The sequence below is a fragment of the Ammodytes marinus genome (genome assembly GCF_949987685.1).
Source record: "Ammodytes marinus genome assembly, chromosome: 3".
In the NCBI taxonomy this organism is placed as follows: domain Eukaryota; kingdom Metazoa; phylum Chordata; class Actinopteri; order Uranoscopiformes; family Ammodytidae; genus Ammodytes; species Ammodytes marinus.
The window spans coordinates 783,699-791,312 of NC_137232.1; the positions used below are offsets into that span (position 1 = coordinate 783,699).

Sequence of the window (7,614 nt, forward strand, 5' to 3'; positions counted from 1 at the left end):
AACCGAAAACCCAGAGTTGCTTATCAACCCTGCGCTCTGAGTTTACCAACTCAGAGCGCAGGGTTAAACCCAGAGTATGTAAAACCAGCTACCTGAAACAGGCCCCAGGTCTGGATTTCCAAGCTAGTATATTCCCATAAATTCCTGTTAATTCCCATGGAAAGTTTCAAACTTATAAAATTCCCGGAATTTTGCAACCCAACTGGTGTTTCCCACAGTAATTTGCCTACTGTCCCAAATCCTTACTGTTGCGTCAGGCAAGAGTGAACTCAGAACGCAATGAATGATAACAAACTTTTATGCGGTTGCTTTGTTCCCAAAAGTAATTGGAGCGATAGGCCTACTCAAATGGACCCATTTATTTGCAGAGGATTAACTTTTTCTTATTTAGCCTATTGCGATATTCTCTTAACTCATCAGCTTTAGTTGTTTTAACAACAGCATTTTCTTTCCCCCATGTCGCGTTTCTTTGAGTAATATTCATTTTCTTTGCTGTAGTTCAACAATGCTTGTGTTTTCCTCTTTCAATAACACCTCTAATTTAATGGACTTATTTCTCTTTGCACTTGCTGTCACAACAACCCTCATTTTAAAAAGGTGCTGTAAGCGGAATGGTTCTTTTAGCTAACTTCCTGTCAGTTACTGCAGTTAGCAGTCCCCTCGCTCGTCCCTACGTCACCACTTTAATGCACTACGGTCTTCAAGCAGCGAGTTATCTAGCACCATCTCAGATCCATAAGTGTGATAAAACATGATAAAAACCATCAAAACAGACATTGGGAAGGATTTTTACCTGCTCCGCCATTTTAGGCGCATACACTTTCACCCATCTGTTGCTCTGGCATGAACCGGCAGTGAGACCATGAGTGAGACGGGTTTCGGTTTGTAGCGTTCTCTCTTGTGATTGGATTAACATTTCGGGATCCTACAATAAGTTTATTAGCCGATTACATGAAGAGCAGCTGACTGAGAGATCGGCTTTATGAAACGTGCACATTATGTAAGTGATCACTGTATAAATAAAGAGCGATTTAACACTTATACATAAATAAACCGCTTACCTTTAAGATGCTGCCTGTAACATGTTTGAACTCGTTGTCATTTGTCTTTACTTATAGTTGATCACACGCAAAAAGCCCACAAACCAAAAGTGCAATTTTTAAAGAATGCTTATGCAATTTAGCACTCTTTACTTTGAATCTTAGTACATCAACCCCCTAGCAGGCTTATGTGCACTTTTCTTATTATATTAAAGAAAGGTCGTCAGAGCTGAGGAATGATCAGTCCGACACGCTGGTAGTTAGGCCTACCCTGTAGGCAATTTAAAAGCTGGGCATAGGCAACAGGGTCTGTGTATAAATTAAAATTTTGTATTAAGGGCTGAGTCAAACGTGACAGAAAGTACAATTCCACTCGTAATTTTGTTTTACCGTATTCCAGCTGGAATGCAGAAACTAAAAATACCATCCGACTTTTCCTTTCTCGTTTGATGGTACAAAACAAAACAAATATGACAGAACAAGGAAATGGGTGAACTGAGGGTTTTGTTACTTGTTTTGTATTAAGAGCTGAGTCCCAAGTGACAGAAAGGAGAATAACAGTCCGAATTTTCCTTTTCTTGTTTATTGGTACAAAACCAAAAACGAATATGACAGAAACAAGGGAACGGGAGAATGGAGCTATTTTCTGTCCGATTTCCCTTTGTTGGATTCAGACATGAAAACAAATAAACGAGCCTCATTGGCTGTGCCACTGAGAGCTTCCTGCTTCTGTATTTCCAGCGTAAAAGTAGCCTTTATAATAGGATCATAGCATACACTGACCCATATAGCCTATGCCCTATTGAGCACAATCTGTAAAATGTATAGCCTACATGTTCGAATAAAATAATAGGCCACATATTTTATTTTTTAATTTAAGAACACGTTCTCACTCCCAACCGCTCAACATTTCTCCCCAACTCGTCCTCATTGACGAATGGTCAGTGTCCCTTTGAGTCACTTTTTGACCAGTAATGTCAATTACTGGTCAAATTTACGACGTGCAGTACTTTGGCAAGGCATGTGCCAAGTGTGCCACCGCACAGGCAAGGCACACATATTATAACGCAGCGCGCAGCCGAGAGAGAGAGAGGGGTTCTAAAATACAATTTTATATAATCTCTTTGGTGCCGCGCAAGAGAAAGAGACTGCGCCTGAGCCTACACTCAAAGCCCCATCTGAGCGAAGCAGCGCGTCGCCCGGTGAAACGCTGTGTTGGTGTCGTTCACTGAGACCTTGCGAGCCGCCGTGCAGAAAAACTATGTGGTTTAAGACTAAATGATCACTGGGTTGATTCCTGCACGTTGACGTTGTAGAGGGGACAGGCTTCGCGATCCGGTTGCATGTCCCGAGCCCTGGATATACGGAGACATGCCCCCAATCTCACTGCCGACTGACTGTAAAGTGAAACAACCGCCTCGCTCAGTTAGTTTCAGTCTACAGCCGACACAGTTAATATAATCACCACCTAAGCATGGACATCGTTTAAAAAAAGCGATCTCATTCTTATTATCATTAGGGCTTTGATGCGATCTATAAAATCTGAACATTACGGAGGCAGTGATGGTGCGTAAAAGGACGGCGGCGGCGCAGTTGGCAAGATCTCCTCACTAGGCCTGCCACAGCAGAAAAGCCACTGTAAGTCGATCGCTTTGTCGATTCATGCCTCTGACTCGTTGACTCGCAATATAATGAGTCGAGGCTTTTAATTCAATGCTGGGGATGTTGAGATCTTTGGCGATTTCCCGTGCCTTTTTATAGGCTATAGTCTCAGCCCACCGCGTTCTCTCTCCCAGCGGCCAGCGCAAAAACGCACGTCCCAGCCGCTTCAGAGCGCACAAACAGTGTTCCACCCGAAAAAAAGAAAAGAAACACAAGGTGGACACAGGCCCCAGCTGAATGACCGCTCTGGTAACGGGCATTCCCTTACTGGACGCCGAATATTAGACCCCAAATATAACGACCCAACTTTTTACGACCTACTTGTAGGGAAAACCCCCAGTCTTATATTAAAACCATCACCGTTGTATGTAACAATATTATTGGTTAACAGTTTGTATTTATCAATGTAGCGAGTTGCGAGACAAGTGCAGGCTGAGCTTTTTTTTCCAGCACCCCCTGCTGAGAATATGTTCACGCGGCTATGTGCGCGTCTGTTTTATGTTGGCGAGCCTGAGTAAGTAGCCTATATTTTAGAGAAGTTTCACGTCAGGCCAGCCTATTATGTAGCCTAGTGATGCGCCGAGTCCTTTTATTTATTTATTTTTGCCTCGCACCCGGCCGAGAGTCAAGCAGAAAAGTTGCCAGCGTGTCTGTTTCTCCCCAGCGCACAGCAAATGAAATATATATTTAGGCTACTATTGTTATTATAAAATGTCACTCAAGAGATGATAAACAAACATAATGGTCAATTATCATTTAGATGGCAAGATGATAATGCAGATTCTTTGGAACAACTAAAAAAAGGCAAAAGTTGATGATGATGTGAACAACTTGTTTGTGCTTTAAAGTCGCCAGAACGCAAGAACGCAATAAACAAGGCGATCGTCGTCTCTGTCTCTCTTTTTTCCCTGTTTTCACTTAACTTGCCGAGTCAAATGCCTCGTTTCCACCGAGTAGAGCGGGTCGGATCGGAGCGGTTCGGTCCGGGTAGGGTACGGTTTAAAATGCACTATACTACATGACACTTTGCTGCCAGTATTGACTGCCTTTTTGCACAATTATTTACTTTATTCATAGAGAAACTCCTATATTTTATGTCATTGTCTATCTTGTCTATTTTTAGTGTTGTCTCGTATATTGTTGTTTGTGCCTGTGCACTTTTTATATGTTCACCGCGGGATAGGGGAAACGTTTTCTCGACTCCCTTACATGTCTTGTACATGTGAAGTGTTGACAATAAAGCTGACTTTGACTTTGACTTTGACTTGACTTTAAGCGCACCTAACCGCTCTGAGCCGCTCCCGATCTCAGTACTCCTCCGTAGGGGTACTAGCCGCCTTAAAGCGGGCCGAAACGGCGGAGCCGTCATTTGATTGGTCGAAATAATAATTTCCGCCATGTGTAGTCATCTCGGCAAGAGTGAAGAGAGTCTTGTGTATTGGCGAAAATGTGAGCACACCAATGTTTATTGTGTGGTGTTTTTCCTCGTCATTAAATGAATCAGTTGGCTACACTGTGTCCCACTGCTACGATGTCACGTAGCTGCCGCAGCCAGCGCTGTTCTCTCACTGTCTCTATCAGTTGCAACTTGCACCGAGCCGTCCCTGTGCTCACAACAACACGGGGGAATAAATAAAGAAGCGGCTGGTTTGACCAAGCAAAAATGAGAGACCGCTGGCTTGACCACAGTTGTTCCACAGCCCGATAGTTTAACCCACATTCTGGCGGCGGCTATCGCAGTCCAGCCTAAACCCCGCCCCACCAGTAAGGGTAGGATCCGCGGTGGAAACAACACCGAGATTCTTAAAAGTGAGCTGTCCCGCTCTGAGCCGCTCTGATCCGACCCTCTCCAGGGTTCGACATAACGTATAGCCCGATGGCCCGGGGCCAGTAAAATCATATGCAGGGCAAGTTGATTGGCCAGTCACTGTCCCGCCCGGGCCAGTGACTGGCCAATCACAGTTCAGTATCTTTTTGTAGACTATATCATGGTTCATTGAAATGCGCGTTGAGAGTCGGAATGAAAGCAGTGTTTATTTAAGACTCAATATAATAAACCTAATGAAAGGCCAGTGGACAACCGATGCGTGGGCGTTTTGACAAGCGGAGCAACAAGCGGGTGCACTCTCGCTCCGTTGGCAGAGCTATACCGTCCGCCTGCGAGTCGACAAATCAATCGACTTGCTTTGCCCCCTTTCTTTCTTCCCACAGCAGAGGTTGAGGTGCAGAAAATGATAACTGCGCTTTTCCTTTATCTGCCGCCGTAATGTTACAGTATTTGTATCCAAGCCCCAATGGTAACACAAATGAGAGGCGTTATTTAAACGCTGTGAATGCGTCTCCGGTGATTGTGTCGGTTGTAGACAGAAACGAAGGGAGGGACTCCGCTCACTGTACAGTTCCTATAGTCGCGCAGTTAGGCACTGTGTTTTCAGGCTCGAGACATTCAATCAGATCGCGGAAGTCTTTCCCATTGAAATCGCTAACGGGGAGAATATCCCCGGTTATTATTTTAGCCACAAACCACAGTTCATCTGCGCGGCGGCTCACTCGCTGGCGAGATCACACGGTGAAACGCTGCTGTGATTGGACGAAGGCATTGTGTGTTTCTAAGGTGATTTAACATCATAGTCTTAGACGAGCGTTTAACTTAGGCTGCATATTTTGCACTGCATTGTTTTTTATCAATAGTTTGAAAAAATGGTCCCACACCGGACTCTTATGTGAAGCTGACACTTCATGGAGAAGTGACACTCTTGCAGCGCGCCCACGACCAGATGAATGAAATCTCCCATTAAAAAAACCGCATAACCCCCTGATTTTCGGATTTCTATTCTATTTTTAAAGTCAACTTGAGCACAAGTGGAAAACCGGTCATTCGGTCGACACATTTACATCCCTAATGCATATAGAGAAAGTAATAAAAACAGCCTACCACACCACAAAGAATGATCAGACCTTCATCTCTTATTTTTTTTTATGTTTGAACATGACTTCTGCAGGTGAACTATTCATTAAACTGCCCAAATTCAAGAATAAAAACAACCATCAAACTACTGGACTTTAAAATACTGGCCCACTCTTTCAACATACTTTCAGTTGTAGGCTTCTAATTCAATATGTTTGCCTGGTTTTATATTATGTGTATGAGCAATATCAACATTTCATGTAATTAACTAAAAGAAAAATAACCAAATCTAAAAGGGAATATCTATACTGTTACAGTATAGATATTCCCTTTAGATCTGGTTATTTTTCTAATACAGGTATTATAATTATTGACACTAAATTATGAAGAAAAAAAAAGTGTGTTTAGGGCCAGTGAAAATATACAAGGGGCCAGTAAAACTCGGATCCACTGGCCCAGCGGGCCAGTAGGAAAAAAAAGTTATGTTGAACCCTGCTCTCTACTCGGTGGAAACGAGGCAAAAGTGGGCAATCGCCCAGTTTAAGGGGGCGCGCGTGCGTGTGTGTGTGTGTCGAGGAAAGAAGAAACTTGTCTAGGCTATATTTTGTCCACGTTTAGGCTATAGGCTATCTGAATTGAGCTTTTTGTAAAATAAGGCTCTTGATCGTAGCCTATGACAGACAATGACATAGCAGCCTTTGGCAGCCAGCCAAAATATGTTTCCCCTCTCTAAAAGATTAGACATTTGGTGGTTTGTCCCGTTTTGATCTGGATCAACAGCTGTATGTCTGTCGCTGTTTAGATCATGCCTCGTTTCCTCTGAGCAGCACAGTTCGGTTCGGCAGGGTTACCCTACTAGATCTGCCATGCGTTTCCATTACCGACAAGAGGCTTTAGCCTGCTTAAAAGACGGAGATAGCCACGGTCAGAAAACAGTCTATGGGTCAGAGCCATCACGGTGCTGGCCGCGCATAGCTCGTGGCATTGTTGCAGAGGGACATAGTTTAACCCGCTGATTAATATAAATTATTATTTGGAACTTTAAAAATTAAAATGCAAATTTTGTCTCCTTTCCCATTTTCGTATGTAAAGGGCGACATGGAAAATAAAAAATAAGAAATGGCAATCAATTCATGTTTTACAGGCATATTTTGAATTTAAATCCAACAGTTTTTTTTCCGTTTTTCGTGTTTTGATTTCCAAACGGATATGGATTGAACGGAAGGTACACGGATTCAAACCCCTCTGTTCACCCATTTCCTTGTTCTGTCATATTCGTTTTTTCGTTTTGTAGCCTACCAATAAACAAGAAAGGAAAATTCGGATGGAATTTTCGTTTCTGCATTCCAGCTGGAAAACGATAAAACGAAATTACGAGCGGTATATTCCTTTCTGTCACTTTGGACTCAGCCCTTAATACAAAGTAACAATATACACGGACCCTACAGTCTAAAGGAGCACAGCACGTCCCGATTAAGGTCTACACAACACTACAGCTTTCCGCTGCCCATAAAACAGGCTGAAGAGAGGACAAGGTGAATGTAGCTAGCCTATGCAGCCACATAAAGTTTTCAAATGTCATAGCCTATGAACGACAACCACTGTTACATACCAACGTCTTATCGTCCAACGACCTTTTTTTCCAGCGGTCGGTGTGTGTCAAATCATCTGACTTCTTTCGTTCCGTGGGTTTCCTATTACCAACTCTATCTGTTGAATAACTCCCAGGCTACATTAAGTTCCGTGTTGTCTTCTTCTTCTTCTTTGATTTTACGCAGACTTGACGCATCTATGGCGTATTGCTGCCCCCCACTGTTAGTTATGTTACTCTAAATCCTTGAGTATAGTCCAGTGTTGTGAAGATAATCCAACAAGTCCTTCGTTTTATCCCATGACTCCAGATTCAGAAGGTTGTGCATATTGAAAACTAATTCCCCAGCTGATCCAAGTTTTCGGAAAAGATTCCTCCTTTGACTGTTATAGAGCTTACACTGGAGGAGCACA

The 7,614-nt window shown here is 43.2% G+C and overlaps 1 protein-coding gene across 2 annotated transcripts in view; it reads right to left on the bottom strand.

Moving 5' to 3' along the window:
• nlrx1 (NLR family member X1) overlaps positions 1-7,333 on the bottom strand; it is a 162,110-nt gene extending 154,777 nt beyond the window's left edge. Inside the window, exon 1 of one of the 2 annotated variants that reach the window (XM_080025146.1) lies at positions 7,223-7,333. The gene's annotated coding sequence lies outside the window, so the exon portion shown is untranslated. The remainder of the gene's footprint in view (positions 1-7,222) is intronic. The other variant, XM_080025147.1, reaches the window with a different exon arrangement.
• Between the last annotated feature and the right edge of the window lie 281 nt (positions 7,334-7,614).